Below are 25,829 nucleotides of genomic sequence, written 5' to 3' on the forward strand. Positions count from 1 at the left end.
CAAAGCACACACAAGCTGCATTCAGCAACAATATTCTTGTTTGTCTTATAAATACAAGGCAGATGCTAATTGAAAACACAAGGAAATTTGATCCTATTAAAAAGGCAGGAAGCTGCATTTAGTCAATTCATCATTAAATGCTTACTACAAGGCAGTGTTGCTGATGAAATAGTGCAGGGGCACACCCTCGTGGACAAAATGCTTACAGCACCTGGTATTCCCAGGCTGTCTCCCATCCAAGCACTAACCAGGCCCGACCCTGCTTAGCTTCCGAGATCAGACGAGATCGGGCGTACCCAGGCTGGTATGGCCGTAAGCGAGAAACAATCTCTTGCTACAACATATATAGTCAAAGTGAGTCTGATAAAACAGACATTTGGTCAATTCATCATTAAATGCTTAATACAAGGCAGTGTTGCTGATGAAATAGTGCAAGAGCACACCCTCGTGGACAAAATGCTTACAGCACCTGGTATTCCCAGGCGGTCTCCCATCCAAGTACTAACCAGGCCCGACCCTGCTTAGCTTCCGAGATCAGACGAGATCGGGCGTACCCAGGCTGGTATGGCCGTAAGCGAGAAACAATCTCTTGCTACAACATATATAGTCAAAGTGAGTCTGATAAAACAGACATTTAGTCAATTCATCATTAAATGCTTAATACAAGGCAGTGTTGCTGATGAAATAGTGTAAGAGCACACCCTCGTGGACAAAATGCTTACAGCACCTGGTATTCCCAGGCGGTCTCCCATCCAAGTACTAACCAGGCCCGACCCTGCTTAGCTTCCGAGATCAGACGAGATCGGGCGTACCCAGGCTGGTATGGCCGTAAGCGAGAAACAATCTCTTGCTACAACATATATAGTCAAAGTGAATCTGATAAAACAGACATTTGGTCAATTCATCATTAAATGCTTAATACAAGGCAGTGTTGCTGATGAAATAGTGCAAGAGCACACCCTCGTGGACAAAATGCTTACAGCACCTGGTATTCCCAGGCGGTCTCCCATCCAAGTACTAACCAGGCCCGACCCTGCTTAGCTTCCGAGATCAGACGAGATCGGGCGTACTCAGGCTGGTATGGCCGTAAGCGAGAAACAATCTCTTGCTACAACATATATAGTCAAAGTGAGTCTGATAAAACAGAAATTTAGTCAATTCATCATTAAATGCTTAATACAAGGCAGTGTTGCTGATGAAATAGTGCAAGAGCACACCCTCGTGGACAAAATGCTTACAGCACCTGGTATTCCCAGGCGGTCTCCCATCCAAGTACTAACCAGGCCCGACCCTGCTTAGCTTCCGAGATCAGACGAGATCGGGCGTACCCAGGCTGGTATGGCCGTAAGCGAGAAACAATCTCTTGCTACAACATATATAGTCAAAGTGAGTGTGATAAACAGACATTGCATTTTCACCAATTAGATAAGCAGCTTGAACTTTGTGTCACTGAAAAAGTAGAAGAAATTACAAACACTGTTCCCATCACTTTTTAGCACAGGTAGTTGGATAAAATACAAACTTTATTTCCTTTCATCATTTGAACAGGGCAAAGGAGCACAAAGCACACACAAGCTGCATTCAGCAACAATATTCTTGTTTGTCTTATAAATACAAGGCAGATGCTAATTGAAAACACAAGGAAATTTGATCCTATTAAAAAGGCAGGAAGCTGCATTTAGTCAATTCATCATTAAATGCTTACTACAAGGCAGTGTTGCTGATGAAATAGTGCAGGGGCACACCCTCGTGGACAAAATGCTTACAGCACCTGGTATTCCCAGGCTGTCTCCCATCCAAGCACTAACCAGGCCCGACCCTGCTTAGCTTCCGAGATCAGACGAGATCGGGCGTACCCAGGCTGGTATGGCCGTAAGCGAGAAACAATCTCTTGCTACAACATATATAGTCAAAGTGAGTCTGATAAAACAGACATTTGGTCAATTCATCATTAAATGCTTAATACAAGGCAGTGTTGCTGATGAAATAGTGCAAGAGCACACCCTCGTGGACAAAATGCTTACAGCACCTGGTATTCCCAGGCGGTCTCCCATCCAAGTACTAACCAGGCCCGACCCTGCTTAGCTTCCGAGATCAGACGAGATCGGGCGTACCCAGGCTGGTATGGCCGTAAGCGAGAAACAATCTCTTGCTACAACATATATAGTCAAAGTGAGTCTGATAAAACAGACATTTAGTCAATTCATCATTAAATGCTTAATACAAGGCAGTGTTGCTGATGAAATAGTGCAAGAGCACACCCTCGTGGACAAAATGCTTACAGCACCTGGTATTCCCAGGCGGTCTCCCATCCAAGTACTAACCAGGCCCGACCCTGCTTAGCTTCCGAGATCAGACGAGATCGGGCGTACCCAGGCTGGTATGGCCGTAAGCGAGAAACAATCTCTTGCTACAACATATATAGTCAAAGTGAATCTGATAAAACAGACATTTGGTCAATTCATCATTAAATGCTTAATACAAGGCAGTGTTGCTGATGAAATAGTGCAAGAGCACACCCTCGTGGACAAAATGCTTACAGCACCTGGTATTCCCAGGCGGTCTCCCATCCAAGTACTAACCAGGCCCGACCCTGCTTAGCTTCCGAGATCAGACGAGATCGGGCGTACTCAGGCTGGTATGGCCGTAAGCGAGAAACAATCTCTTGCTACAACATATATAGTCAAAGTGAGTCTGATAAAACAGAAATTTAGTCAATTCATCATTAAATGCTTAATACAAGGCAGTGTTGCTGATGAAATAGTGCAAGAGCACACCCTCGTGGACAAAATGCTTACAGCACCTGGTATTCCCAGGCGGTCTCCCATCCAAGTACTAACCAGGCCCGACCCTGCTTAGCTTCCGAGATCAGACGAGATCGGGCGTACCCAGGCTGGTATGGCCGTAAGTGAGAAACAATCTCTTGCTACAACATATATAGTCAAAGTGAGTGTGATAAACAGACATTGCATTTTCACCAATTAGATAAGCAGCTTGAACTTTGTGTCACTGAAAAAGTAGAAGAAATTACAAACACTGTTCCCATCACTTTTTAGCACAGGTAGTTGGATAAAATACAAACTTTATTTCCTTTCATCATTTGAACAGGGCAAAGGAGCACAAAGCACACACAAGCTGCATTCAGCAACAATATTCTTGTTTGTCTTATAAATACAAGGCAGATGCTAATTGAAAACACAAGGAAATTTGATCCTATTAAAAAGGCAGGAAGCTGCATTTAGTCAATTCATCATTAAATGCTTACTACAAGGCAGTGTTGCTGATGAAATAGTGCAGGGGCACACCCTCGTGGACAAAATGCTTACAGCACCTGGTATTCCCAGGCTGTCTCCCATCCAAGCACTAACCAGGCCCGACCCTGCTTAGCTTCCGAGATCAGACGAGATCGGGCGTACCCAGGCTGGTATGGCCGTAAGCGAGAAACAATCTCTTGCTACAACATATATAGTCAAAGTGAGTCTGATAAAACAGACATTTGGTCAATTCATCATTAAATGCTTAATACAAGGCAGTGTTGCTGATGAAATAGTGCAAGAGCACACCCTCGTGGACAAAATGCTTACAGCACCTGGTATTCCCAGGCGGTCTCCCATCCAAGTACTAACCAGGCCCGACCCTGCTTAGCTTCCGAGATCAGACGAGATCGGGCGTACCCAGGCTGGTATGGCCGTAAGCGAGAAACAATCTCTTGCTACAACATATATAGTCAAAGTGAGTCTGATAAAACAGACATTTAGTCAATTCATCATTAAATGCTTAATACAAGGCAGTGTTGCTGATGAAATAGTGCAAGAGCACACCCTCGTGGACAAAATGCTTACAGCACCTGGTATTCCCAGGCGGTCTCCCATCCAAGTACTAACCAGGCCCGACCCTGCTTAGCTTCCGAGATCAGACGAGATCGGGCGTACCCAGGCTGGTATGGCCGTAAGCGAGAAACAATCTCTTGCTACAACATATATAGTCAAAGTGAATCTGATAAAACAGACATTTAGTCAATTCATCATTAAATGCTTACTACAAGGCAGTGTTGCTGATGAAATAGTGCAAGAGCACACCCTCGTGGACAAAATGCTTACAGCACCTGGTATTCCCAGGCGGTCTCCCATCCAAGTACTAACCAGGCCCGACCCTGCTTAGCTTCCGAGATCAGACGAGATCGGGCGTACTCAGGCTGGTATGGCCGTAAGCGAGAAACAATCTCTTGCTACAACATATATAGTCAAAGTGAGTCTGATAAAACAGAAATTTAGTCAATTCATCATTAAATGCTTAATACAAGGCAGTGTTGCTGATGAAATAGTGCAAGAGCACACCCTCGTGGACAAAATGCTTACAGCACCTGGTATTCCCAGGCGGTCTCCCATCCAAGTACTAACCAGGCCCGACCCTGCTTAGCTTCCGAGATCAGGCGTACCCAGGCTGGTATGGCCGTAAGCGAGAAACAATCTCTTGCTACAACATATATAGTCAAAGTGAGTGTGATAAACAGACATTGCATTTTCACCAATTAGATAAGCAGCTTGAACTTTGTGTCACTGAAAAAGTAGAAGAAATTACAAACACTGTTCTCATCACTTTTTAGCACAGGTAGTTGGATAAAATACAAACTTTATTTCCTTTCATCATTTGAACAGGGCAAAGGAGCACAAAGCACACACAAGCTGCATTCAGCAACAATATTCTTGTTTGTCTTATAAATACAAGGCAGATGCTAATTGAAAACACAAGGAAATTTGATCCTATTAAAAAGGCAGGAAGCTGCATTTAGTCAATTCATCATTAAATGCTTACTACAAGGCAGTGTTGCTGATGAAATAGTGCAGGGGCACACCCTCGTGGACAAAATGCTTACAGCACCTGGTATTCCCAGGCTGTCTCCCATCCAAGTACTAACCAGGCCCGACCCTGCTTAGCTTCCGAGATCAGACGAGATCGGGCGTACCCAGGCTGGTATGGCCGTAAGCGAGAAACAATCTCTTGCTACAACATATATAGTCAAAGTGAGTCTGATAAAACAGACATTTAGTCAATTCATCATTAAATGCTTAATACAAGGCAGTGTTGCTGATGAAATAGTGCAAGAGCACACCCTCGTGGACAAAATGCTTAAAACACATGGTATTCCCAGGCGGTCTCCCATCCAAGTACTAACCAGGCCCGACCCTGCTTAGCTTCCGAGATCAGACGAGATCGGGCGTACCCAGGCTGGTATGGCCGTAAGCGAGAAACAATCTCTTGCTACAACATATATAGTCAAAGTGAGTCTGATAAAACAGACATTTAGTCAATTCATCATTAAATGCTTAATACAAGGCAGTGTTGCTGATGAAATAGTGCAAGAGCACACCCTCGTGGACAAAATGCTTACAGCACCTGGTATTCCCAGGCTGTCTCCCATCCAAGTACTAACCAGGCCCGACCCTGCTTAGCTTCCGAGATCAGACGAGATCGGGCGTACCCAGGCTGGTATGGCCGTAAGCGAGAAAAAATCTCTTGCTACAACATATATAGTCAAAGTGAGTGTGATAAACAGACATTGCATTTTCACCAATTAGATAAGCAGCTTGAACTTTGTGTCACTGAAAAAGTAGAAGAAATTACAAACACTGTTCCCATCACTTTTTAGCACAGGTAGTTGGATAAAATACAAACTTTATTTCCTTTCATCATTTGAACAGGGCAAAGGAGCACAAAGCACACACAAGCTGCATTCAGCAACAATATTCTTGTTTGTCTTATAAATACAAGGCAGATGCTAATTGAAAACACAAGGAAATTTGATCCTATTAAAAAGCCAGGAAGCTGCATTTAGTCAATTCATCATTAAATGCTTACTACAAGGCAGTGTTGCTGATGAAATAGTGCAGGGGCACACCCTCGTGGACAAAATGCTTACAGCACCTGGTATTCCCAGGCGGTCTCCCATCCAAGTACTAACCAGGCCCGACCCTGCTTAGCTTCCGAGATCAGACGAGATCGGGCGTACCCAGGCTGGTATGGCCGTAAGCGAGAAACAATCTCTTGCTACAACATATATAGTCAAAGTGAATCTGATAAAACAGACATTTAGTCAATTCATCATTAAATGCTTAATACAAGGCATTGTTGCTGATGAAATAGTGCAAGAGCACACCCTCGTGGACAAGATGCTTACAGCACCTGGTATTCCCAGGCGGTCTCCCATCCAAGTACTAACCAGGCCCGACCCTGCTTAGCTTCCGAGATCAGACGAGATCGGGCGTACTCAGGCTGGTATGGCCGTAAGCGAGAAACAATCTCTTGCTACAACATATATAGTCAAAGTGAGTGTGATAAACAGACATTGCATTTTCACCAATTAGATAAGCAGCTTGAACTTTGTGTCACTGAAAAAGTAGAAGAAATTACAAACACTGTTCCCATCACTTTTTAGCACAGGTAGTTGGATAAAATACAAACTTTATTTCCTTTCATCATTTGAACAGGGCAAAGGAGCACAAAGCACACACAAGCTGCATTCAGCAACAATATTCTTGTTTGTCTTATAAATACAAGGCAGATGCTAATTGAAAACACAAGGAAATTTGATCCTATTAAAAAGGCAGGAAGCTGCATTTAGTCAATTCATCATTAAATGCTTACTACAAGGCAGTGTTGCTGATGAAATAGTGCAGGGGCACACCCTCGTGGACAAAATGCTTACAGCACCTGGTATTCCCAGGCTGTCTCCCATCCAAGTACTAACCAGGCCCGACCCTGCTTAGCTTCCGAGATCAGACGAGATCGGGCGTACCCAGGCTGGTATGGCCGTAAGCGAGAAACAATCTCTTGCTACAACATATATAGTCAAAGTGAGTCTGATAAAACAGACATTTGGTCAATTCATCATTAAATGCTTAATACAAGGCAGTGTTGCTGATGAAATAGTGCAAGAGCACACCCTCGTGGACAAAATGCTTACAGCACCTGGTATTCCCAGGCGGTCTCCCATCCAAGTACTAACCAGGCCCGACCCTGCTTAGCTTCCGAGATCAGACGAGATCGGGCGTACCCAGGCTGGTATGGCCGTAAGCGAGAAACAATCTCTTGCTACAACATATATAGTCAAAGTGAGTGTGATAAACAGACATTGCATTTTCACCAATTAGATAAGCAGCTTGAACTTTGTGTCACTGAAAAAGTAGAAGAAATTACAAACACTGTTCCCATCACTTTTTAGCACAGGTAGTTGGATAAAATACAAACTTTATTTCCTTTCATCATTTGAACAGGGCAAAGGAGCATAAAGCACACACAAGCTGCATTCAGCAACAATATTCTTGTTTGTCTTATAAATACAAGGCAGATGCTAATTGAAAACACAAGGAAATTTGATCCTATTAAAAAGGCAGGAAGCTGCATTTTGTCAATTCATCATTAAATGCTTACTACAAGGCAGTGTTGCTGATGAAATAGTGCAAGAGCACACCCTCGTGGACAAAATGCTTACAGCACCTGGTATTCCCAGGCGGTCTCCCATCCAAGTACTAACCAGGCCAGACCCTGCTTAGCTTCCTAGATCAGACGAGATCGGGCGTACCCAGGCTGGTATGGCCGTAAGCGAGAAACAATCTCTTGCTACAACATATATAGTCAAAGTGAGTGTGATAAACAGACATTGCATTTTCACCAATTAGATAAGCAGCTTGAACTTTGTGTCACTGAAAAAGTAGAAGAAATTACAAACACTGTTCCCATCACTTTTTAGCACAGGTAGTTGGATAAAATACAAACTTTATTTCCTTTCATCATTTGAACAGGGCAAAGGAGCATAAAGCACACACAAGCTGCATTTAGCAACAATATTCTTGTTTGTCTTATAAATACAAGGCAGATGCTAATTGAAAACACAAGGAAATTTGATCCTATTAAAAAGGCAGGAAGCTGCATTTTGTCAATTCATCATTATGCTTACTACAAGGCAGTGTTGCTGATGAATAAGTGCAAGAGCACACCCTCGTGGACAAAATGCTTACAGCACCTGGTATTCCCAGGCGGTCTCCCATCCAAGTACTAACCAGGCCCGACCCTGCTTAGCTTCCGAGATCAGACGAGATCGGGCGTACCCAGGCTGATATGGCCGTAAGCGAGAATCAATCTCTTGCTACAACATATATAGTCAAAGTGAGTCTGATAAAACAGACATTTAGTCAATTCATCATTAAATGCTTACTACAAGGCAGTGTTGCTGATGAAATAGTGCAAGAGCACACCCTCGTGGACAAAATGCTTACAGCACCTGGTATTCCCAGGCGGTCTCCCATCCAAGTACTAACCAGGCCCGACCCTGCTTAGCTTCCTAGATCAGACGAGATCGGGCGTACCCAGCCTGGTATGGCCGTAAGCGAGAAAGAATCTCTTGCTACAACATATATAGTCAAAGTGAGTCTGATAAAACAGACATTTAGTCAATTCATCATTAAATGCTTACTACAAGGCAGTGTTGCTGATGAAATAGTGCAAGAGCACACCCTCGTGGACAAAATGCTTACAGCACCTGGTATTCCCAGGCGGTCTCCCATCCAAGTACTAACCAGGCCCGACCCTGCTTAGCTTCCGAGATAAGACGAGATCGGGCGTACCCAGGCTGATATGGCCGTAAGCGAGAATCAATCTCTTGCTACAACATATATAGTCAAAGTGAGTCTGATAAAACAGACATTTAGTCAATTCATCATTAAATGCTTACTACAAGGCAGTGTTGCTGATGAAATAGTGCAAGAGCACACCCTCGTGGACAAAATGCTTACAGCACCTGGTATTCCCAGGCGGTCTCCCATCCAAGTACTAACCAGGCCCGACCCTGCTTAGCTTCCAAGATCAGACGAGATTGGGCGTACCCAGGCTGGTATGGCCGTAAGCGAGAAACAATCTCTTGCTACAACATATATAGTCAAAGTGAGTGTGATAAACAGACATTGCATTTTCACCAATTAGATAAGCAGCTTGAACTTTGTGTCACTGAAAAAGTAGAAGAAATTACAAACACTGTTCCCATCACTTTTTAGCACAGGTAGTTGGATAAAATACAAACTTTATTTCCTTTCATCATTTGAACAGGGCAAAGGAGCATAAAGCACACACAAGCTGCATTCAGCAACAATATTCTTGTTTGTCTTATAAATACAAGGCAGATGCTAATTGAAAACACAAGGAAATTTGATCCTATTAAAAAGGCAGGAAGCTGCATTTTGTCAATTCATCATTAAATGCTTACTACAAGGCAGTGTTGCTGATGAAATAGTGCAAGAGCACACCCTCGTGGACAAAATGCTTACAGCACCTGGTATTCCCAGGCGGTCTCCCATCCAAGTACTAGCCAGGCCCGACCCTGCTTAGCTTCCTAGATCAGACAAGATCGGGCGTACCCAGGCTGGTATGGCCGTAAGCGAGAAACAATCTCTTGCTACAACATATATAGTCAAAGTGAGTGTGATAAACAGACATTGCATTTTCACCAATTAGATAAGCAGCTTGAACTTTGTGTCACTGAAAAAGTAGAAGAAATTACAAACACTGTTCCCATCACTTTTTAGCACAGGTAGTTGGATAAAATACAAACTTTATTTCCTTTCATCATTTGAACAGGGCAAAGGAGCATAAAGCACACACAAGCTGCATTTAGCAACAATATTCTTGTTTGTCTTATAAATACAAGGCAGATGCTAATTGAAAACACAAGGAAATTTGATCCTATTAAAAAGGCAGGAAGCTGCATTTTGTCAATTCATCATTATGCTTACTACAAGGCAGTGTTGCTGATGAATAAGTGCAAGAGCACACCCTCGTGGACAAAATGCTTACAGCACCTGGTATTCCCAGGCGGTCTCCCATCCAAGTACTAACCAGGCCCGACCCTGCTTAGCTTCCGAGATCAGACGAGATCGGGCGTACCCAGGCTGATATGGCCGTAAGCGAGAATCAACCTCTTGCTACAACATATATAGTCAAAGTGAGTCTGATAAAACAGACATTTAGTCAATTCATCATTAAATGCTTACTACAAGGCAGTGTTGCTGATGAAATAGTGCAAGAGCACACCCTCGTGGACAAAATGCTTACAGCACCTGGTATTCCCAGGCGGTCTCCCATCCAAGTACTAACCAGGCCCGACCCTGCTTAGCTTCCGAGATCAGACGAGATCGGGCGTACCCAGGCTGATATGGCCGTAAGCGAGAATCAATCTCTTGCTACAACATATATAGTCAAAGTGAGTCTGATAAAACAGACATTTAGTCAATTCATCATTAAATGCTTACTACAAGGCAGTGTTGCTGATGAAATAGTGCAAGAGCACACCCTCGTGGACAAAATGCTTACAGCACCTGGTATTCCCAGGCGGTCTCCCATCCAAGTACTAACCAGGCCCGACCCTGCTTAGCTTCCGAGATCAGACGAGATTGGGCGTACCCAGGCTGGTATGGCCGTAAGCGAGAAACAATCTCTTGCTACAACATATATAGTCAAAGTGAGTGTGATAAACAGACATTGCATTTTCACCAATTAGATAAGCAGCTTGAACTTTGTGTCACTGAAAAAGTAGAAGAAATTACAAACACTGTTCCCATCACTTTTTAGCACAGGTAGTTGGATAAAATACAAACTTTATTTCCTTTCATCATTTGAACAGGGCAAAGGAGCATAAAGCACACACAAGCTGCATTCAGCAACAATATTCTTGTTTGTCTTATAAATACAAGGCAGATGCTAATTGAAAACACAAGGAAATTTGATCCTATTAAAAAGGCAGGAAGCTGCATTTTGTCAATTCATCATTAAATGCTTACTACAAGGCAGTGTTGCTGATGAAATAGTGCAAGAGCACACCCTCGTGGACAAAATGCTTACAGCACCTGGTATTCCCAGGCGGTCTCCCATCCAAGTACTAACCAGGCCCGACCCTGCTTAGCTTCCTAGATCAGACAAGATCGGGCGTACCCAGGCTGGTATGGCCGTAAGCGAGAAACAATCTCTGCTACAACATATATAGTCAAAGTGAGTGTGATAAACAGACATTGCATTTTCACCAATTAGATAAGCAGCTTGAACTTTGTGTCACTGAAAAAGTAGAAGAAATTACAAACACTGTTCCCATCACTTTTTAGCACAGGTAGTTGGATAAAATACAAACTTTATTTCCTTTCATCATTTGAACAGGGCAAAGGAGCATAAAGCACACACAAGCTGCATTCAGCAACAATATTCTTGTTTGTCTTATAAATACAAGGCAGATGCTAATTGAAAACACAAGGAAATTTGATCCTATTAAAAAGGCAGGAAGCTGCATTTTGTCAATTCATCATTAAATGCTTACTACAAGGCAGTGTTGCTGATGAAATAGTGCAAGAGCACACCCTCGTGGACAAAATGCTTACAGCACCTGGTATTCCCAGGCGGTCTCCCATCCAAGTACTAACCAGGCCCGACCCTGCTTAGCTTCCTAGATCAGACGAGATCGGGCGTACCCAGGCTGGTATGGCCGTAAGCGAGAAACAATCTCTTGCTACAACATATATAGTCAAAGTGAGTGTGATAAACAGACATTGCATTTTCACCAATTAGATAAGCAGCTTGAACTTTGTGTCACTGAAAAAGTAGAAGAAATTACAAACACTGTTCCCATCACTTTTTAGCACAGGTAGTTGGATAAAATACAAACTTTATTTCCTTTCATCATTTGAACAGGGCAAAGGAGCATAAAGCACACACAAGCTGCATTCAGCAACAATATTCTTGTTTGTCTTATAAATACAAGGCAGATGCTAATTGAAAACACAAGGAAATTTGATCCTATTAAAAAGGCAGGAAGCTGCATTTTGTCAATTCATCATTAAATGCTTACTACAAGGCAGTGTTGCTGATGAAATAGTGCAAGAGCACACCCTCGTGGACAAAATGCTTACAGCACCTGGTATTCCCAGGCTGTCTCCCATCCAAGTACTAACCAGGCCCGACCCTGCTTAGCTTCCGAGATCAGACGAGATCGGGCGTACCCAGGCTGATATGGCCGTAAGCGAGAATCAATCTCTTGCTACAACATATATAGTCAAAGTGAGTCTGATAAAACAGACATTTAGTCAATTCATCATTAAATGCTTACTACAAGGCAGTGTTGCTGATGAAATAGTGCAAGAGCACACCCTCGTGGACAAAATGCTTACAGCACCTGGTATTCCCAGGCGGTCTCCCATCCAAGTACTAACCAGGCCCGACCCTAATTAGCTTCCTAGATCAGACGAGATCGGGCGTACCCAGGCTGGTATGGCCGTAAGCGAGAAACAATCTCTTGCTACAACATATATAGTCAAAGTGAGTGTGATAAACAGACATTGCATTTTCACCAATTAGATAAGCAGCTTGAACTTTGTGTCACTGAAAAAGTAGAAGAAATTACAAACACTGTTCCCATCACTTTTTAGCACAGGTAGTTGGATAAAATACAAACTTTATTTCCTTTCATCATTTGAACAGGGCAAAGGAGCATAAAGCACACACAAGCTGCATTCAGCAACAATATTCTTGTTTGTCTTATAAATACAAGGCAGATGCTAATTGAAAACACAAGGAAATTTGATCCTATTAAAAAGGCAGGAAGCTGCATTTTGTCAATTCATCATTAAATGCTTACTACAAGGCAGTGTTGCTGATGAAATAGTGCAAGAGCACACCCTCGTGGACAAAATGCTTACAGCACCTGGTATTCCCAGGCGGTCTCCCATCCAAGTACTAACCAGGCCCGACCCTGCTTAGCTTCCGAGATCAGACGAGATCGGGCGTACCCAGGCTGATATGGCCGTAAGCGAGAATCAATCTCTTGCTACAACATATATAGTCAAAGTGAGTCTGATAAAACAGACATTTAGTCAATTCATCATTAAACGCTTACTACAAGGCAGTGTTGCTGATGAAATAGTGCAAGAGCACACCCTCGTGGACAATATGCTTACAGCACCTGGTATTCCCAGGCGGTCTCCCATCCAAGTACTAACCAGGCCCGACCCTGCTTAGCTTCCTAGATCAGACGAGATCGGGCGTACCCAGGCTGGTATGGCCGTAAGCGAGAAACAATCTCTTGCTACAACATATATAGTCAAAGTGAGTGTGATAAACAGACATTGCATTTTCACCAATTAGATAAGCAGCTTGAACTTTGTGTCACTGAAAAAGTAGAAGAAATTACAAACACTGTTCCCATCACTTTTTAGCACAGGTAGTTGGATAAAATACAAACTTTATTTCCTTTCATCATTTGAACAGGGCAAAGGAGCATAAAGCACACACAAGCTGCATTCAGCAACAATATTCTTGTTTGTCTTATAAATACAAGGCAGATGCTAATTGAAAACACAAGGAAATTTGATCCTATTAAAAAGGCAGGAAGCTGCATTTTGTCAATTCATCATTAAATGCTTACTACAAGGCAGTGTTGCTGATGAAATAGTGCAAGAGCACACCCTCGTGGACAAAATGCTTACAGCACCTGGTATTCCCAGGCGGTCTCCCATCCAAGTACTAACCAGGCCCGACCCTGCTTAGCTTCCGAGATCAGACGAGATCGGGCGTACCCAGGCTGATATGGCCGTAAGCGAGAATCAATCTCTTGCTACAACATATATAGTCAAAGTGAGTCTGATAAAACAGACATTTAGTCAATTCATCATTAAATGCTTACTACAAGGCAGTGTTGCTGATGAAATAGTGCAAGAGCACACCCTCGTGGACAAAATGCTTACAGCACCTGGTATTCCCAGGCGGTCTCCCATCCAAGTACTAACCAGGCCCGACCCTAATTAGCTTCCTAGATCAGACGAGATCGGGCGTACCCAGGCTGGTATGGCCGTAAGCGAGAAACAATCTCTTGCTACAACATATATAGTCAAAGTGAGTGTGATAAACAGACATTGCATTTTCACCAATTAGATAAGCAGCTTGAACTTTGTGTCACTGAAAAAGTAGAAGAAATTACAAACACTGTTCCCATCACTTTTTAGCACAGGTAGTTGGATAAAATACAAACTTTATTTCCTTTCATCATTTGAACAGGGCAAAGGAGCATAAAGCACACACAAGCTGCATTCAGCAACAATATTCTTGTTTGTCTTATAAATACAAGGCAGATGCTAATTGAAAACACAAGGAAATTTGATCCTATTAAAAAGGCAGGAAGCTGCATTTTGTCAATTCATCATTAAATGCTTACTACAAGGCAGTGTTGCTGATGAAATAGTGCAAGAGCACACCCTCGTGGACAAAATGCTTACAGCACCTGGTATTCCCAGGCGGTCTCCCATCCAAGTACTAACCAGGCCCGACCCTGCTTAGCTTCCGAGATCAGACGAGATCGGGCGTACCCAGGCTGATATGGCCGTAAGCGAGAATCAATCTCTTGCTACAACATATATAGTCAAAGTGAGTCTGATAAAACAGACATTTAGTCAATTCATCATTAAACGCTTACTACAAGGCAGTGTTGCTGATGAAATAGTGCAAGAGCACACCCTCGTGGACAATATGCTTACAGCACCTGGTATTCCCAGGCGGTCTCCCATCCAAGTACTAACCAGGCCCGACCCTGCTTAGCTTCCTAGATCAGACGAGATCGGGCGTACCCAGGCTGGTATGGCCGTAAGCGAGAAACAATCTCTTGCTACAACATATATAGTCAAAGTGAGTGTGATAAACAGACATTGCATTTTCACCAATTAGATAAGCAGCTTGAACTTTGTGTCACTGAAAAAGTAGAAGAAATTACAAACACTGTTCCCATCACTTTTTAGCACAGGTAGTTGGATAAAATACAAACTTTATTTCCTTTCATCATTTGAACAGGGCAAAGGAGCATAAAGCACACACAAGCTGCATTCAGCAACAATATTCTTGTTTGTCTTATAAATACAAGGCAGATGCTAATTGAAAACACAAGGAAATTTGATCCTATTAAAAAGGCAGGAAGCTGCATTTTGTCAATTCATCATTAAATGCTTACTACAAGGCAGTGTTGCTGATGAAATAGTGCAAGAGCACACCCTCGTGGCCAAAATGCTTACCGCACCTGGTATTCCCAGGCGGTCTCCCATCCAAGTACTAACCAGGCCCGACCCTGCTTAGCTTCCGAGATCAGACGAGATCGGGCGTACCCAGGCTGATATGGCCGTAAGCGAGAATCAATCTCTTGCTACAACATATATAGTCAAAGTGAGTCTGATAAAACAGACATTTAGTCAATTCATCATTAAACGCTTACTACAAGGCAGTGTTGCTGATGAAATAGTGCAAGAGCACACCCTCGTGGACAATATGCTTACAGCACCTGGTATTCCCAGGCGGTCTCCCATCCAAGTACTAACCAGGCCCGACCCTGCTTAGCTTCCTAGATCAGACGAGATCGGGCGTACCCAGGCTGGTATGGCCGTAAGCGAGAAACAATCTCTTGCTACAACATATATAGTCAAAGTGAGTGTGATAAACAGACATTGCATTTTCACCAATTAGATAAGCAGCTTGAACTTTGTGTCACTGAAAAAGTAGAAGAAATTACAAACACTGTTCCCATCACTTTTTAGCACAGGTAGTTGGATAAAATACAAACTTTATTTCCTTTCATCATTTGAACAGGGCAAAGGAGCATAAAGCACACACAAGCTGCATTCAGCAACAATATTCTTGTTTGTCTTATAAATACAAGGCAGATGCTAATTGAAAACACAAGGAAATTTGATCCTATTAAAAAGGCAGGAAGCTGCATTTTGTCAATTCATCATTAAATGCTTACTACAAGGCAGTGTTGCTGATGAAATAGTGCAAGAGCACACCCTCGTGGACAAAATGCTTACAGCACCTGGTATTCCCAGGCGGTCTCCCATCCAAGTACTAACCAGGCCCGACCCTGCTTAGCTTCCGAGATCAGACGAGATCGGGCGTACCCAGGCTGATATGGCTGTAAGCGAGAATCAATCTCTTGCTACAACATATATAGTCAAAGTGAGTCTGATAAAACAGACATTTAGTCAATTCATCATTAAACGCTTACTACAAGGCAGTGTTGCTGATGAAATAGTGCAAGAGCACACCCTCGTGGACAAAATGCTTACAGCACCTGGTATTCCCAGGCGGTCTCCCATCCAAGTACTAACCAGGCCCGACCCTGCTTAGCTTCCTAGATCAGACGAGATCGGGCGTACCCAGGCTGGTATGGCCGTAAGCGAGAAACAATCTCTTGCTACAACATATATAGTCAAAGTGAGTGTGATAAACAGACATTGCATTTTCACCAATTAGATAAGCAGCTTGAACTTTGTGTCACTGAAAAAGTAGAAGAAATTACAAACACTGTTCCCATCACTTTTTAGCACAGGTAGTTGGATAAAATACAAACTTTATTTCCTTTCATCATTTGAACAGGCCAAAGGAGCATAAAGCACACACAAGCTGCATTCAGCAACAATATTCTTGTTTGTCTTATAAATACAAGGCAGATGCTAATTGAAAACACAAGGAAATTTGATCCTATTAAAAAGGCAGGAAGCTGCATTTTGTCAATTCATCATTAAATGCTTACTACAAGGCAGTGTTGCTGATGAAATAGTGCAAGAGCACACCCTCGTGGACAAAATGCTTACAGCACCTGGTATTCCCAGGCGGTCTCCCATCCAAGTACTAACCAGGCCCGACCCTGCTTAGCTTCCGAGATCAGACGAGATCGGGCGTACCCAGGCTGATATGGCCGTAAGCGAGAATCAATCTCTTGCTACAACATATATAGTCAAAGTGAGTCTGATAAAACAGACATTTAGTCAATTCATCATTAAACGCTTACTACAAGGCAGTGTTGCTGATGAAATAGTGCAAGAGCACACCCTCGTGGACAAAATGCTTACAGCACCTGGTATTCCCAGGCGGTCTCCCATCCAAGTACTAACCAGGCCCGACCCTGCTTAGCTTCCTAGATCAAACGAGATCGGGCGTACCCAGGCTGGTATGGCCGTAAGCGAGAAACAATCTCTTGCTACAACATATATAGTCAAAGTGAGTGTGATAAACAGACATTGCATTTTCACCAATTAGATAAGCAGCTTGAACTTTGTGTCACTGAAAAAGTAGAAGAAATTACAAACACTGTTCCCATCACTTTTTAGCACAGGTAGTTGGATAAAATACAAACTTTATTTCCTTTCATCATTTGAACAGGCCAAAGGAGCATAAAGCACACACAAGCTGCATTCAGCAACAATATTCTTGTTTGTCTTATAAATACAAGGCAGATGCTAATTGAAAACACAAGGAAATTTGATCCTATTAAAAAGGCAGGAAGCTGCATTTTGTCAATTCATCATTAAATGCTTACTACAAGGCAGTGTTGCTGATGAAATAGTGCAAGAGCACACCCTCGTGGACAAAGTGCTTACAGCACCTGGTATTCCCAGGCGGTCTCCCATCCAAGTACTAACCAGGCCCGACCCTGCTTAGCTTCCGAGATCAGACGAGATCGGGCGTACCCAGGCTGATATGGCCGTAAGCAAGAATCAATCTCTTGCTACAACATATATAGTCAAAGTGAGTCTGATAAAACAGACATTTAGTCAATTCATCATTAAATGCTTACTACAAGGCAGTGTTGCTGATGAAATAGTGCAAGAGCACACCCTCGTGGACAAAATGCTTACAGCACCTGGTATTCCCAGGCGGTCTCCCATCCAAGTACTAACCAGGCCCGACCCTGCTTAGCTTCCGAGATCAGACGAGATCGGGCGTACCCAGGCTGATATGGCCGTAAGCGAGAATCAATCTCTTGCTACAACATATATAGTCAAAGTGAGTCTGATAAAACAGACATTTAGTCAATTCATCATTAAACGCTTACTACAAGGCAGTGTTGCTGATGAAATAGTGCAAGAGCACACCCTCGTGGACAAAATGCTTACAGCACCTGGTATTCCCAGGCGGTCTCCCATCCAAGTACTAACCAGGCCCGACCCTGCTTAGCTTCCTAGATCAGACGAGATCGGGCGTACCCAGGCTGGTATGGCCGTAAGCGATAAACAATCTCTTGCTACAACATATATAGTCAAAGTGAGTGTGATAAACAGACATTGCATTTTCACCAATTAGATAAGCAGCTTGAACTTTGTGTCACTGAAAAAGTAGAAGAAATTACAAACACTGTTCCCATCACTTTTTAGCACAGGTAGTTGGATAAAATACAAACTTCATTTCCTTTCATCATTTGAACAGGCCAAAGGAGCATAAAGCACACACAAGCTGCATTCAGCAACAATATTCTTGTTTGTCTTATAAATACAAGGCAGATGCTAATTGAAAACACAAGGAAATTTGATCCTATTAAAAAGGCAGGAAGCTGCATTTTGTCAATTCATCATTAAATGCTTACTACAAGGCAGTGTTGCTGATGAAATAGTGCAAGAGCACACCCTCGTGGACAAAATGCTTACAGCACCTGGTATTCCCAGGCGGTCTCCCATCCAAGTACTAACCAGGCCCGACCCTGCTTAGCTTCCGAGATCAGACGAGATCGGGCGTACCCAGGCTGATATGGCCGTAAGCGAGAATCAATCTCTTGCTACAACATATATAGTCAAAGTGAGTCTGATAAAACAGACATTTAGTCAATTCATCATTAAATGCTTACTACAAGGCAGTGTTGCTGATGAAATAGTGCAAGAGCACACCCTCGTGGACAAAATGCTTACAGCACCTGGTATTCCCAGGCGGTCTCCCATCCAAGTACTAACCAGGCCCGACCCTGCTTAGCTTCCGAGATCAGACGAGATCGGGCGTACCCAGGCTGATATGGCCGTAAGCGAGAATCAATCTCTTGCTACAACATATATAGTCAAAGTGAGTCTGATAAAACAGACATTTAGTCAATTCATCATTAAATGCTTACTACAAGGCAGTGTTGCTGATGAAATAGTGCAAGAGCACACCCTCGTGGACAAAATGCTTACAGCACCTGGTATTCCCAGGCGGTCTCCCATCCAAGTACTAACCAGGCCCGACCCTGCTTAGCTTCCAAGATCAGACGAGATCGGGCGTACCCAGGCTGATATGGCCGTAAGCAAGAATCAATCTCTTGCTACAACATATATAGTCAAATTTGAGTCTGATAAAACAGACATTTAGTCAATTCATCATTAAATGCTTACTACAAGGCAGTGTTGCTGATGAAATAGTGCAAGAGCACACCCTCGTGGACAAAATGCTTACAGCACCTGGTATTCCCAGGCGGTCTCCCATCCAAGTACTAACCAGGCCCGACCCTGCTTAGCTTCCTAGATCAGACGAGATCGGGCGTACCCAGGCTGGTATGGCCGTAAGCGAGAAACAATCTCTTGCTACAACATATATAGTCAAAGTGAGTGTGATAAACAGACATTGCATTTTCACCAATTAGATAAGCAGCTTGAACTTTGTGTCACTGAAAAAGTAGAAGAAATTACAAACACTGTTCCCATCACTTTTTAGCACAGGTAGTTGGATAAAATACAAACTTTATTTCCTTTCATCATTTGAACAGGCCAAAGGAGCATAAAGCACACACAAGCTGCATTCAGCAACAATATTCTTGTTTGTCTTATAAATACAAGGCAGATGCTAATTGAAAACACAAGGAAATTTGATCCTATTAAAAAGGCAGGAAGCTGCATTTTGTCAATTCATCATTAAATGCTTACTACAAGGCAGTGTTGCTGATGAAATAGTGCAAGAGCACACCCTCGTGGACAAAGTGCTTACAGCACCTGGTATTCCCAGGCGGTCTCCCATCCAAGTACTAACCAGGCCCGACCCTGCTTAGCTTCCGAGATCAGACGAGATCGGGCGTACCCAGGCTGATATGGCCGTAAGCGAGAATCAATCTCTTGCTACAACATATATAGTCAAAGTGAGTCTGATAAAACAGACATTTAGTCAATTCATCATTAAATGCTTACTACAAGGCAGTGTTGCTGATGAAATAGTGCAAGAGCACACCCTCGTGGACAAAATGCTTACAGCACCTGGTATTCCCAGGCGGTCTCCCATCCAAGTACTAACCAGGCCCGACCCTGCTTAGCTTCCGAGATCAGACGAGATCGGGCGTACCCAGGCTGATATGGCCGTAAGCGAGAATCAATCTCTTGCTACAACATATATAGTCAAAGTGAGTCTGATAAAACAGACATTTAGTCAATTCATCATTAAACGCTTACTACAAGGCAGTGTTGCTGATGAAATAGTGCAAGAGCACACCCTCGTGGACAAAATGCTTACAGCACCTGGTATTCCCAGGCGGTCTCCCATCCAAGTACTAACCAGGCCCGACCCTGCTTAGCTTCCTAGATCAGACGAGATCGGGCGTACCCAGGCTGGTATGGCCGTAAGCGATAAACAATCTCTTGCTACAACATATATAGTCAAAGTGAGTGTGATAAACAGACATTGCATTTTCACCAATTAGATAAGCAGCTTGAACTTTGTGTCACTGAAAAAGTAGAAGAAATTACAAACACTGTTCCCATCACTTTTTAGCACAGGTAGTTGGATAAAATACAAACTTCATTTCCTTTCATCATTTGAACAGGCCAAAGGAGCATAAAGCACACACAAGCTGCATTCAGCAACAATATTCTTGTTTGTCTTATAAATACAAGGCAGATGCTAATTGAAAACACAAGGAAATTTGATCCTATTAAAAAGGCAGGAAGCTGCATTTTGTCAATTCATCATTAAATGCTTACTACAAGGCAGTGTTGCTGATGAAATAGTGCAAGAGCACACCCTCGTGGACAAAATGCTTACAGCACCTGGTATTCCCAGGCGGTCTCCCATCCAAGTACTAACCAGGCCCGACCCTGCTTAGCTTCCGAGATCAGACGAGATCGGGCGTACCCAGGCTGATATGGCCGTAAGCGAGAATCAATCTCTTGCTACAACATATATAGTCAAAGTGAGTCTGATAAAACAGACATTTAGTCAATTCATCATTAAATGCTTACTACAAGGCAGTGTTGCTGATGAAATAGTGCAAGAGCACACCCTCGTGGACAAAATGCTTACAGCACCTGGTATTCCCAGGCGGTCTCCCATCCAAGTACTAACCAGGCCCGACCCTGCTTAGCTTCCGAGATCAGACGAGATCGGGCGTACCCAGGCTGATATGGCCGTAAGCGAGAATCAATCTCTTGCTACAACATATATAGTCAAAGTGAGTCTGATAAAACAGACATTTAGTCAATTCATCATTAAATGCTTACTACAAGGCAGTGTTGCTGATGAAATAGTGCAAGAGCACACCCTCGTGGACAAAATGCTTACAGCACCTGGTATTCCCAGGCGGTCTCCCATCCAAGTACTAACCAGGCCCGACCCTGCTTAGCTTCCAAGATCAGACGAGATCGGGCGTACCCAGGCTGATATGGCCGTAAGCAAGAATCAATCTCTTGCTACAACATATATAGTCAAATTTGAGTCTGATAAAACAGACATTTAGTCAATTCATCATTAAATGCTTACTACAAGGCAGTGTTGCTGATGAAATAGTGCAAGAGCACACCCTCGTGGACAAAATGCTTACAGCACCTGGTATTCCCAGGCGGTCTCCCATCCAAGTACTAACCAGGCCCGACCCTGCTTAGCTTCCTAGATCAGACGAGATCGGGCGTACCCAGGCTGGTATGGCCGTAAGCGAGAAACAATCTCTTGCTACAACATATATAGTCAAAGTGAGTGTGATAAACAGACATTGCATTTTCACCAATTAGATAAGCAGCTTGAACTTTGTGTCACTGAAAAAGTAGAAGAAATTACAAACACTGTTCCCATCACTTTTTAGCACAGGTAGTTGGATAAAATACAAACTTTATTTCCTTTCATCATTTGAACAGGCCAAAGGAGCATAAAGCACACACAAGCTGCATTCAGCAACAATATTCTTGTTTGTCTTATAAATACAAGGCAGATGCTAATTGAAAACACAAGGAAATTTGATCCTATTAAAAAGGCAGGAAGCTGCATTTTGTCAATTCATCATTAAATGCTTACTACAAGGCAGTGTTGCTGATGAAATAGTGCAAGAGCACACCCTCGTGGACAAAGTGCTTACAGCACCTGGTATTCCCAGGCGGTCTCCCATCCAAGTACTAACCAGGCCCGACCCTGCTTAGCTTCCGAGATCAGACGAGATCGGGCGTACCCAGGCTGATATGGCCGTAAGCGAGAATCAATCTCTTGCTACAACATATATAGTCAAAGTGAGTCTGATAAAACAGACATTTAGTCAATTCATCATTAAATGCTTACTACAAGGCAGTGTTGCTGATGAAATAGTGCAAGAGCACACCCTCGTGGACAAAATGCTTACAGCACCTGGTATTCCCAGGCGGTCTCCCATCCAAGTACTAACCAGGCCCGACCCTGCTTAGCTTCCGAGATCAGACGAGATCGGGCGTACCCAGGCTGATATGGCCGTAAGCGAGAATCAATCTCTTGCTACAACATATATAGTCAAAGTGAGTCTGATAAAACAGACATTTAGTCAATTCATCATTAAACGCTTACTACAAGGCAGTGTTGCTGATGAAATAGTGCAAGAGCACACCCTCGTGGACAAAATGCTTACAGCACCTGGTATTCCCAGGCGGTCTCCCATCCAAGTACTAACCAGGCCCGACCCTGCTTAGCTTCCTAGATCAGACGAGATCGGGCGTACCCAGGCTGGTATGGCCGTAAGCGATAAACAATCTCTTGCTACAACATATATAGTCAAAGTGAGTGTGATAAACAGACATTGCATTTTCACCAATTAGATAAGCAGCTTGAACTTTGTGTCACTGAAAAAGTAGAAGAAATTACAAACACTGTTCCCATCACTTTTTAGCACAGGTAGTTGGATAAAATACAAACTTCATTTCCTTTCATCATTTGAACAGGCCAAAGGAGCATAAAGCACACACAAGCTGCATTCAGCAACAATATTCTTGTTTGTCTTATAAATACAAGGCAGATGCTAATTGAAAACACAAGGAAATTTGATCCTATTAAAAAGGCAGGAAGCTACATTTAGTCAATTCATCATTAAATGCTTACTACAAGGCAGTGTTGCTGATGAAATAGTGCAAGAGCACACCCTCGTGGACAAAATGCTTACAGCACCTGGTATTCCCAGGCGGTCTCCCATCCAAGTACTAACCAGGCCCGACCCTGCTTAGCTTCCAAGATCAGACGAGATCGGGCGTACCCAGGCTGATATGGCCGTAAGCAAGAATCAATCTCTTGCTACAACATATATAGTCAAAGTGAGTGTGATAAACAGACATTGCATTTTCACCAATTAGATAAGCAGCTTGAACTTTGTGTCACTGAAAAAGTAGAAGAAATTACAAACACTGTTCCCATCACTTTTTAGCACAGGTAGTTGGATAAAATACAAACTTCATTTCCTTTCATCATTTGAACAGGCCAAAGGAGCATAAAGCACACACAAGCTGCATTCAGCAACAATATTCTTGTTTGTCTTATAAATACAAGGCAGATGCTAATTGAAAACACAAGGAAATTTGATCCTATTAAAAAGGCAGGAAGCTGCATTTTGTCAATTCATCATTAAATGCTTACTACAAGGCAGTGTTGCTGATGAAATAGTGCAAGAGCACACCCTCGTGGACAAAATGCTTACAGCACCTGGTATTCCCAGGCGGTCTCCCATCCAAGTACTAACCAGGCCCGACCCTGCTTAGCTTCCGAGATCAGACGAGATCGGGCGTACCCAGGCTGATATGGCCGTAAGCGAGAATCAATCTCTTGCTACAACATATATAGTCAAAGTGAGTCTGATAAAACAGACATTTAGTCAATTCATCATTAAATGCTTACTACAAGGCAGTGTTGCTGATGAAATAGTGCAAGAGCACACCCTCGTGGACAAAATGCTTACAGCACCTGGTATTCCCAGGCGGTCTCCCATCCAAGTACTAACCAGGCCCGACCCTGCTTAGCTTCCAAGATCAGACGAGATCGGGCGTACCCAGGCTGATATGGCCGTAAGCAAGAATCAATCTCTTGCTACAACATATATAGTCAAATTTGAGTCTGATAAAACAGACATTTAGTCAATTCATCATTAAATGCTTACTACAAGGCAGTGTTGCTGATGAAATAGTGCAAGAGCACACCCTCGTGGACAAAATGCTTACAGCACCTGGTATTCCCAGGCGGTCTCCCATCCAAGTACTAACCAGGCCCGACCCTGCTTAGCTTCCGAGATCAGACGAGATCGGGCGTACCCAGGCTGATATGGCCGTAAGCGAGAATCAATCTCTTGCTACAACATATATAGTCAAAGTGAGTCTGATAAAACAGACATTTAGTCAATTCATCATTAAACGCTTACTACAAGGCAGTGTTGCTGATGAAATAGTGCAAGAGCACACCCTCGTGGACAAAATGCTTACAGCACCTGGTATTCCCAGGCGGTCTCCCATCCAAGTACTAACCAGGCCCGACCCTGCTTAGCTTCCTAGATCAAACGAGATCGGGCGTACCCAGGCTGGTATGGCCGTAAGCGAGAAACAATCTCTTGCTACAACATATATAGTCAAAGTGAGTGTGATAAACAGACATTGCATTTTCACCAATTAGATAAGCAGCTTGAACTTTGTGTCACTGAAAAAGTAGAAGAAATTACAAACACTGTTCCCATCACTTTTTAGCACAGGTAGTTGGATAAAATACAAACTTTATTTCCTTTCATCATTTGAACAGGCCAAAGGAGCATAAAGCACACACAAGCTGCATTCAGCAACAATATTCTTGTTTGTCTTATAAATACAAGGCAGATGCTAATTGAAAACACAAGGAAATTTGATCCTATTAAAAAGGCAGGAAGCTGCATTTTGTCAATTCATCATTAAATGCTTACTACAAGGCAGTGTTGCTGATGAAATAGTGCAAGAGCACACCCTCGTGGACAAAATGCTTACAGCACCTGGTATTCCCAGGCGGTCTCCCATCCAAGTACTAACCAGGCCCGACCCTGCTTAGCTTCCGAGATCAGACGAGATCGGGCGTACCCAGGCTGATATGGCCGTAAGCAAGAATCAATCTCTTGCTACAACATATATAGTCAAAGTGAGTCTGATAAAACAGACATTTAGTCAATTCATCATTAAATGCTTACTACAAGGCAGTGTTGCTGATGAAATAGTGCAAGAGCACACCCTCGTGGACAAAATGCTTACAGCACCTGGTATTCCCAGGCGGTCTCCCATCCAAGTACTAACCAGGCCCGACCCTGCTTAGCTTCCGAGATCAGACGAGATCGGGCGTACCCAGGCTGATATGGCCGTAAGCGAGAATCAATCTCTTGCTACAACATATATAGTCAAAGTGAGTCTGATAAAACAGACATTTAGTCAATTCATCATTAAACGCTTACTACAAGGCAGTGTTGCTGATGAAATAGTGCAAGAGCACACCCTCGTGGACAAAATGCTTACAGCACCTGGTATTCCCAGGCGGTCTCCCATCCAAGTACTAACCAGGCCCGACCCTGCTTAGCTTCCTAGATCAGACGAGATCGGGCGTACCCAGGCTGGTATGGCCGTAAGCGATAAACAATCTCTTGCTACAACATATATAGTCAAAGTGAGTGTGATAAACAGACATTGCATTTTCACCAATTAGATAAGCAGCTTGAACTTTGTGTCACTGAAAAAGTAGAAGAAATTACAAACACTGTTCCCATCACTTTTTAGCACAGGTAGTTGGATAAAATACAAACTTCATTTCCTTTC

The 25,829-nt window shown here is 43.2% G+C and overlaps 68 non-coding genes and 4 pseudogenes across 68 annotated transcripts; all 72 read right to left on the minus strand.

Moving 5' to 3' along the window:
* Nucleotides 1-199: 199 nt before the first annotated feature.
* LOC145852279 (5S ribosomal RNA) lies at nucleotides 200-318 on the minus strand. The gene has a single exon (XR_014374133.1). It is a non-coding gene; the product is annotated as a 5S ribosomal RNA (ribosomal RNA).
* Nucleotides 319-457: 139 nt separating this feature from the next.
* LOC145857009 (5S ribosomal RNA) lies at nucleotides 458-576 on the minus strand. Its single transcript, XR_014377900.1, has one exon. It is a non-coding gene; the product is annotated as a 5S ribosomal RNA (ribosomal RNA).
* A 139-nt stretch (nucleotides 577-715) lies between these two features.
* Nucleotides 716-834, minus strand: LOC145857010 (5S ribosomal RNA). Its single transcript, XR_014377901.1, has one exon. It is a non-coding gene; the product is annotated as a 5S ribosomal RNA (ribosomal RNA).
* Nucleotides 835-973: 139 nt separating this feature from the next.
* On the minus strand, nucleotides 974-1,092 carry LOC145883621 (5S ribosomal RNA). Its single transcript, XR_014395197.1, has one exon. It is a non-coding gene; the product is annotated as a 5S ribosomal RNA (ribosomal RNA).
* A 139-nt stretch (nucleotides 1,093-1,231) lies between these two features.
* Nucleotides 1,232-1,350, minus strand: LOC145857011 (5S ribosomal RNA). The gene has a single exon (XR_014377902.1). It is a non-coding gene; the product is annotated as a 5S ribosomal RNA (ribosomal RNA).
* Nucleotides 1,351-1,759: 409 nt separating this feature from the next.
* Nucleotides 1,760-1,878, minus strand: LOC145852280 (5S ribosomal RNA). The gene has a single exon (XR_014374134.1). It is a non-coding gene; the product is annotated as a 5S ribosomal RNA (ribosomal RNA).
* A 139-nt stretch (nucleotides 1,879-2,017) lies between these two features.
* Nucleotides 2,018-2,136, minus strand: LOC145857012 (5S ribosomal RNA). The gene has a single exon (XR_014377903.1). It is a non-coding gene; the product is annotated as a 5S ribosomal RNA (ribosomal RNA).
* A 139-nt stretch (nucleotides 2,137-2,275) lies between these two features.
* Nucleotides 2,276-2,394, minus strand: LOC145857013 (5S ribosomal RNA). The gene has a single exon (XR_014377904.1). It is a non-coding gene; the product is annotated as a 5S ribosomal RNA (ribosomal RNA).
* A 139-nt stretch (nucleotides 2,395-2,533) lies between these two features.
* Nucleotides 2,534-2,652, minus strand: LOC145883632 (5S ribosomal RNA). Its single transcript, XR_014395208.1, has one exon. It is a non-coding gene; the product is annotated as a 5S ribosomal RNA (ribosomal RNA).
* A 139-nt stretch (nucleotides 2,653-2,791) lies between these two features.
* On the minus strand, nucleotides 2,792-2,910 carry LOC145883153 (5S ribosomal RNA). Its single transcript, XR_014394726.1, has one exon. It is a non-coding gene; the product is annotated as a 5S ribosomal RNA (ribosomal RNA).
* Nucleotides 2,911-3,319: 409 nt separating this feature from the next.
* On the minus strand, nucleotides 3,320-3,438 carry LOC145852281 (5S ribosomal RNA). The gene has a single exon (XR_014374135.1). It is a non-coding gene; the product is annotated as a 5S ribosomal RNA (ribosomal RNA).
* A 139-nt stretch (nucleotides 3,439-3,577) lies between these two features.
* On the minus strand, nucleotides 3,578-3,696 carry LOC145857014 (5S ribosomal RNA). The gene has a single exon (XR_014377905.1). It is a non-coding gene; the product is annotated as a 5S ribosomal RNA (ribosomal RNA).
* A 139-nt stretch (nucleotides 3,697-3,835) lies between these two features.
* LOC145857015 (5S ribosomal RNA) lies at nucleotides 3,836-3,954 on the minus strand. The gene has a single exon (XR_014377906.1). It is a non-coding gene; the product is annotated as a 5S ribosomal RNA (ribosomal RNA).
* Nucleotides 3,955-4,093: 139 nt separating this feature from the next.
* LOC145883643 (5S ribosomal RNA) lies at nucleotides 4,094-4,212 on the minus strand. Its single transcript, XR_014395219.1, has one exon. It is a non-coding gene; the product is annotated as a 5S ribosomal RNA (ribosomal RNA).
* A 139-nt stretch (nucleotides 4,213-4,351) lies between these two features.
* Nucleotides 4,352-4,460, minus strand: LOC145853288 (uncharacterized; annotated as a pseudogene).
* A 409-nt stretch (nucleotides 4,461-4,869) lies between these two features.
* LOC145887268 (5S ribosomal RNA) lies at nucleotides 4,870-4,988 on the minus strand. Its single transcript, XR_014398857.1, has one exon. It is a non-coding gene; the product is annotated as a 5S ribosomal RNA (ribosomal RNA).
* A 139-nt stretch (nucleotides 4,989-5,127) lies between these two features.
* On the minus strand, nucleotides 5,128-5,246 carry LOC145852675 (uncharacterized; annotated as a pseudogene).
* A 139-nt stretch (nucleotides 5,247-5,385) lies between these two features.
* Nucleotides 5,386-5,504, minus strand: LOC145887269 (5S ribosomal RNA). The gene has a single exon (XR_014398858.1). It is a non-coding gene; the product is annotated as a 5S ribosomal RNA (ribosomal RNA).
* Nucleotides 5,505-5,913: 409 nt separating this feature from the next.
* Nucleotides 5,914-6,032, minus strand: LOC145857016 (5S ribosomal RNA). The gene has a single exon (XR_014377907.1). It is a non-coding gene; the product is annotated as a 5S ribosomal RNA (ribosomal RNA).
* A 139-nt stretch (nucleotides 6,033-6,171) lies between these two features.
* LOC145883653 (5S ribosomal RNA) lies at nucleotides 6,172-6,290 on the minus strand. Its single transcript, XR_014395229.1, has one exon. It is a non-coding gene; the product is annotated as a 5S ribosomal RNA (ribosomal RNA).
* A 409-nt stretch (nucleotides 6,291-6,699) lies between these two features.
* LOC145887270 (5S ribosomal RNA) lies at nucleotides 6,700-6,818 on the minus strand. Its single transcript, XR_014398859.1, has one exon. It is a non-coding gene; the product is annotated as a 5S ribosomal RNA (ribosomal RNA).
* A 139-nt stretch (nucleotides 6,819-6,957) lies between these two features.
* On the minus strand, nucleotides 6,958-7,076 carry LOC145857017 (5S ribosomal RNA). Its single transcript, XR_014377908.1, has one exon. It is a non-coding gene; the product is annotated as a 5S ribosomal RNA (ribosomal RNA).
* A 409-nt stretch (nucleotides 7,077-7,485) lies between these two features.
* Nucleotides 7,486-7,604, minus strand: LOC145852550 (5S ribosomal RNA). The gene has a single exon (XR_014374406.1). It is a non-coding gene; the product is annotated as a 5S ribosomal RNA (ribosomal RNA).
* A 407-nt stretch (nucleotides 7,605-8,011) lies between these two features.
* On the minus strand, nucleotides 8,012-8,130 carry LOC145883517 (5S ribosomal RNA). Its single transcript, XR_014395093.1, has one exon. It is a non-coding gene; the product is annotated as a 5S ribosomal RNA (ribosomal RNA).
* A 139-nt stretch (nucleotides 8,131-8,269) lies between these two features.
* LOC145851847 (5S ribosomal RNA) lies at nucleotides 8,270-8,388 on the minus strand. The gene has a single exon (XR_014373700.1). It is a non-coding gene; the product is annotated as a 5S ribosomal RNA (ribosomal RNA).
* Nucleotides 8,389-8,527: 139 nt separating this feature from the next.
* On the minus strand, nucleotides 8,528-8,646 carry LOC145851926 (5S ribosomal RNA). The gene has a single exon (XR_014373778.1). It is a non-coding gene; the product is annotated as a 5S ribosomal RNA (ribosomal RNA).
* Nucleotides 8,647-8,785: 139 nt separating this feature from the next.
* Nucleotides 8,786-8,904, minus strand: LOC145882705 (5S ribosomal RNA). The gene has a single exon (XR_014394273.1). It is a non-coding gene; the product is annotated as a 5S ribosomal RNA (ribosomal RNA).
* A 409-nt stretch (nucleotides 8,905-9,313) lies between these two features.
* Nucleotides 9,314-9,432, minus strand: LOC145852291 (5S ribosomal RNA). The gene has a single exon (XR_014374145.1). It is a non-coding gene; the product is annotated as a 5S ribosomal RNA (ribosomal RNA).
* Nucleotides 9,433-9,839: 407 nt separating this feature from the next.
* Nucleotides 9,840-9,958, minus strand: LOC145883518 (5S ribosomal RNA). The gene has a single exon (XR_014395094.1). It is a non-coding gene; the product is annotated as a 5S ribosomal RNA (ribosomal RNA).
* A 139-nt stretch (nucleotides 9,959-10,097) lies between these two features.
* On the minus strand, nucleotides 10,098-10,216 carry LOC145883519 (5S ribosomal RNA). Its single transcript, XR_014395095.1, has one exon. It is a non-coding gene; the product is annotated as a 5S ribosomal RNA (ribosomal RNA).
* A 139-nt stretch (nucleotides 10,217-10,355) lies between these two features.
* LOC145886045 (5S ribosomal RNA) lies at nucleotides 10,356-10,474 on the minus strand. The gene has a single exon (XR_014397629.1). It is a non-coding gene; the product is annotated as a 5S ribosomal RNA (ribosomal RNA).
* A 409-nt stretch (nucleotides 10,475-10,883) lies between these two features.
* Nucleotides 10,884-11,002, minus strand: LOC145851966 (5S ribosomal RNA). The gene has a single exon (XR_014373819.1). It is a non-coding gene; the product is annotated as a 5S ribosomal RNA (ribosomal RNA).
* A 408-nt stretch (nucleotides 11,003-11,410) lies between these two features.
* Nucleotides 11,411-11,529, minus strand: LOC145886921 (5S ribosomal RNA). The gene has a single exon (XR_014398508.1). It is a non-coding gene; the product is annotated as a 5S ribosomal RNA (ribosomal RNA).
* A 409-nt stretch (nucleotides 11,530-11,938) lies between these two features.
* Nucleotides 11,939-12,057, minus strand: LOC145851581 (5S ribosomal RNA). The gene has a single exon (XR_014373433.1). It is a non-coding gene; the product is annotated as a 5S ribosomal RNA (ribosomal RNA).
* Nucleotides 12,058-12,196: 139 nt separating this feature from the next.
* Nucleotides 12,197-12,315, minus strand: LOC145852645 (uncharacterized; annotated as a pseudogene).
* A 409-nt stretch (nucleotides 12,316-12,724) lies between these two features.
* Nucleotides 12,725-12,843, minus strand: LOC145883520 (5S ribosomal RNA). Its single transcript, XR_014395096.1, has one exon. It is a non-coding gene; the product is annotated as a 5S ribosomal RNA (ribosomal RNA).
* A 139-nt stretch (nucleotides 12,844-12,982) lies between these two features.
* Nucleotides 12,983-13,101, minus strand: LOC145886922 (5S ribosomal RNA). Its single transcript, XR_014398509.1, has one exon. It is a non-coding gene; the product is annotated as a 5S ribosomal RNA (ribosomal RNA).
* Nucleotides 13,102-13,510: 409 nt separating this feature from the next.
* On the minus strand, nucleotides 13,511-13,629 carry LOC145883522 (5S ribosomal RNA). The gene has a single exon (XR_014395098.1). It is a non-coding gene; the product is annotated as a 5S ribosomal RNA (ribosomal RNA).
* A 139-nt stretch (nucleotides 13,630-13,768) lies between these two features.
* Nucleotides 13,769-13,887, minus strand: LOC145852647 (uncharacterized; annotated as a pseudogene).
* A 409-nt stretch (nucleotides 13,888-14,296) lies between these two features.
* LOC145883523 (5S ribosomal RNA) lies at nucleotides 14,297-14,415 on the minus strand. The gene has a single exon (XR_014395099.1). It is a non-coding gene; the product is annotated as a 5S ribosomal RNA (ribosomal RNA).
* A 139-nt stretch (nucleotides 14,416-14,554) lies between these two features.
* On the minus strand, nucleotides 14,555-14,673 carry LOC145886923 (5S ribosomal RNA). The gene has a single exon (XR_014398510.1). It is a non-coding gene; the product is annotated as a 5S ribosomal RNA (ribosomal RNA).
* A 409-nt stretch (nucleotides 14,674-15,082) lies between these two features.
* On the minus strand, nucleotides 15,083-15,201 carry LOC145887375 (5S ribosomal RNA). The gene has a single exon (XR_014398966.1). It is a non-coding gene; the product is annotated as a 5S ribosomal RNA (ribosomal RNA).
* A 139-nt stretch (nucleotides 15,202-15,340) lies between these two features.
* On the minus strand, nucleotides 15,341-15,459 carry LOC145886924 (5S ribosomal RNA). The gene has a single exon (XR_014398511.1). It is a non-coding gene; the product is annotated as a 5S ribosomal RNA (ribosomal RNA).
* Nucleotides 15,460-15,868: 409 nt separating this feature from the next.
* LOC145884446 (5S ribosomal RNA) lies at nucleotides 15,869-15,987 on the minus strand. The gene has a single exon (XR_014396024.1). It is a non-coding gene; the product is annotated as a 5S ribosomal RNA (ribosomal RNA).
* A 139-nt stretch (nucleotides 15,988-16,126) lies between these two features.
* On the minus strand, nucleotides 16,127-16,245 carry LOC145886925 (5S ribosomal RNA). The gene has a single exon (XR_014398512.1). It is a non-coding gene; the product is annotated as a 5S ribosomal RNA (ribosomal RNA).
* Nucleotides 16,246-16,654: 409 nt separating this feature from the next.
* Nucleotides 16,655-16,773, minus strand: LOC145883524 (5S ribosomal RNA). Its single transcript, XR_014395100.1, has one exon. It is a non-coding gene; the product is annotated as a 5S ribosomal RNA (ribosomal RNA).
* Nucleotides 16,774-16,912: 139 nt separating this feature from the next.
* Nucleotides 16,913-17,031, minus strand: LOC145887662 (5S ribosomal RNA). The gene has a single exon (XR_014399253.1). It is a non-coding gene; the product is annotated as a 5S ribosomal RNA (ribosomal RNA).
* Nucleotides 17,032-17,440: 409 nt separating this feature from the next.
* On the minus strand, nucleotides 17,441-17,559 carry LOC145883525 (5S ribosomal RNA). The gene has a single exon (XR_014395101.1). It is a non-coding gene; the product is annotated as a 5S ribosomal RNA (ribosomal RNA).
* Nucleotides 17,560-17,698: 139 nt separating this feature from the next.
* Nucleotides 17,699-17,817, minus strand: LOC145883526 (5S ribosomal RNA). Its single transcript, XR_014395102.1, has one exon. It is a non-coding gene; the product is annotated as a 5S ribosomal RNA (ribosomal RNA).
* A 139-nt stretch (nucleotides 17,818-17,956) lies between these two features.
* Nucleotides 17,957-18,075, minus strand: LOC145886927 (5S ribosomal RNA). Its single transcript, XR_014398514.1, has one exon. It is a non-coding gene; the product is annotated as a 5S ribosomal RNA (ribosomal RNA).
* A 409-nt stretch (nucleotides 18,076-18,484) lies between these two features.
* On the minus strand, nucleotides 18,485-18,603 carry LOC145883527 (5S ribosomal RNA). The gene has a single exon (XR_014395103.1). It is a non-coding gene; the product is annotated as a 5S ribosomal RNA (ribosomal RNA).
* A 139-nt stretch (nucleotides 18,604-18,742) lies between these two features.
* LOC145883528 (5S ribosomal RNA) lies at nucleotides 18,743-18,861 on the minus strand. The gene has a single exon (XR_014395104.1). It is a non-coding gene; the product is annotated as a 5S ribosomal RNA (ribosomal RNA).
* Nucleotides 18,862-19,000: 139 nt separating this feature from the next.
* LOC145886799 (5S ribosomal RNA) lies at nucleotides 19,001-19,119 on the minus strand. Its single transcript, XR_014398385.1, has one exon. It is a non-coding gene; the product is annotated as a 5S ribosomal RNA (ribosomal RNA).
* A 140-nt stretch (nucleotides 19,120-19,259) lies between these two features.
* LOC145886928 (5S ribosomal RNA) lies at nucleotides 19,260-19,378 on the minus strand. The gene has a single exon (XR_014398515.1). It is a non-coding gene; the product is annotated as a 5S ribosomal RNA (ribosomal RNA).
* Nucleotides 19,379-19,787: 409 nt separating this feature from the next.
* LOC145883529 (5S ribosomal RNA) lies at nucleotides 19,788-19,906 on the minus strand. The gene has a single exon (XR_014395105.1). It is a non-coding gene; the product is annotated as a 5S ribosomal RNA (ribosomal RNA).
* A 139-nt stretch (nucleotides 19,907-20,045) lies between these two features.
* LOC145883530 (5S ribosomal RNA) lies at nucleotides 20,046-20,164 on the minus strand. Its single transcript, XR_014395106.1, has one exon. It is a non-coding gene; the product is annotated as a 5S ribosomal RNA (ribosomal RNA).
* Nucleotides 20,165-20,303: 139 nt separating this feature from the next.
* On the minus strand, nucleotides 20,304-20,422 carry LOC145886929 (5S ribosomal RNA). The gene has a single exon (XR_014398516.1). It is a non-coding gene; the product is annotated as a 5S ribosomal RNA (ribosomal RNA).
* A 409-nt stretch (nucleotides 20,423-20,831) lies between these two features.
* Nucleotides 20,832-20,950, minus strand: LOC145883531 (5S ribosomal RNA). The gene has a single exon (XR_014395107.1). It is a non-coding gene; the product is annotated as a 5S ribosomal RNA (ribosomal RNA).
* Nucleotides 20,951-21,089: 139 nt separating this feature from the next.
* On the minus strand, nucleotides 21,090-21,208 carry LOC145883533 (5S ribosomal RNA). The gene has a single exon (XR_014395109.1). It is a non-coding gene; the product is annotated as a 5S ribosomal RNA (ribosomal RNA).
* Nucleotides 21,209-21,347: 139 nt separating this feature from the next.
* Nucleotides 21,348-21,466, minus strand: LOC145886800 (5S ribosomal RNA). Its single transcript, XR_014398386.1, has one exon. It is a non-coding gene; the product is annotated as a 5S ribosomal RNA (ribosomal RNA).
* Nucleotides 21,467-21,606: 140 nt separating this feature from the next.
* Nucleotides 21,607-21,725, minus strand: LOC145886930 (5S ribosomal RNA). Its single transcript, XR_014398517.1, has one exon. It is a non-coding gene; the product is annotated as a 5S ribosomal RNA (ribosomal RNA).
* Nucleotides 21,726-22,134: 409 nt separating this feature from the next.
* On the minus strand, nucleotides 22,135-22,253 carry LOC145883534 (5S ribosomal RNA). Its single transcript, XR_014395110.1, has one exon. It is a non-coding gene; the product is annotated as a 5S ribosomal RNA (ribosomal RNA).
* A 139-nt stretch (nucleotides 22,254-22,392) lies between these two features.
* Nucleotides 22,393-22,511, minus strand: LOC145883535 (5S ribosomal RNA). The gene has a single exon (XR_014395111.1). It is a non-coding gene; the product is annotated as a 5S ribosomal RNA (ribosomal RNA).
* A 139-nt stretch (nucleotides 22,512-22,650) lies between these two features.
* Nucleotides 22,651-22,769, minus strand: LOC145886931 (5S ribosomal RNA). The gene has a single exon (XR_014398518.1). It is a non-coding gene; the product is annotated as a 5S ribosomal RNA (ribosomal RNA).
* A 409-nt stretch (nucleotides 22,770-23,178) lies between these two features.
* On the minus strand, nucleotides 23,179-23,297 carry LOC145886801 (5S ribosomal RNA). Its single transcript, XR_014398387.1, has one exon. It is a non-coding gene; the product is annotated as a 5S ribosomal RNA (ribosomal RNA).
* Nucleotides 23,298-23,706: 409 nt separating this feature from the next.
* On the minus strand, nucleotides 23,707-23,825 carry LOC145883536 (5S ribosomal RNA). Its single transcript, XR_014395112.1, has one exon. It is a non-coding gene; the product is annotated as a 5S ribosomal RNA (ribosomal RNA).
* A 139-nt stretch (nucleotides 23,826-23,964) lies between these two features.
* On the minus strand, nucleotides 23,965-24,083 carry LOC145886802 (5S ribosomal RNA). Its single transcript, XR_014398388.1, has one exon. It is a non-coding gene; the product is annotated as a 5S ribosomal RNA (ribosomal RNA).
* Nucleotides 24,084-24,223: 140 nt separating this feature from the next.
* LOC145883537 (5S ribosomal RNA) lies at nucleotides 24,224-24,342 on the minus strand. The gene has a single exon (XR_014395113.1). It is a non-coding gene; the product is annotated as a 5S ribosomal RNA (ribosomal RNA).
* Nucleotides 24,343-24,481: 139 nt separating this feature from the next.
* On the minus strand, nucleotides 24,482-24,600 carry LOC145887663 (5S ribosomal RNA). The gene has a single exon (XR_014399254.1). It is a non-coding gene; the product is annotated as a 5S ribosomal RNA (ribosomal RNA).
* A 409-nt stretch (nucleotides 24,601-25,009) lies between these two features.
* Nucleotides 25,010-25,128, minus strand: LOC145883538 (5S ribosomal RNA). Its single transcript, XR_014395114.1, has one exon. It is a non-coding gene; the product is annotated as a 5S ribosomal RNA (ribosomal RNA).
* A 139-nt stretch (nucleotides 25,129-25,267) lies between these two features.
* LOC145883539 (5S ribosomal RNA) lies at nucleotides 25,268-25,386 on the minus strand. Its single transcript, XR_014395115.1, has one exon. It is a non-coding gene; the product is annotated as a 5S ribosomal RNA (ribosomal RNA).
* Nucleotides 25,387-25,525: 139 nt separating this feature from the next.
* Nucleotides 25,526-25,644, minus strand: LOC145886932 (5S ribosomal RNA). The gene has a single exon (XR_014398519.1). It is a non-coding gene; the product is annotated as a 5S ribosomal RNA (ribosomal RNA).
* Nucleotides 25,645-25,829: the final 185 nt, after the last annotated feature.

This window comes from Salmo salar, chromosome 08 (assembly GCF_965601325.2).
Source record: "Salmo salar chromosome 08, fSalSal1, whole genome shotgun sequence".
Taxonomy (NCBI): Eukaryota; Metazoa; Chordata; class Actinopteri; order Salmoniformes; family Salmonidae; genus Salmo; species Salmo salar.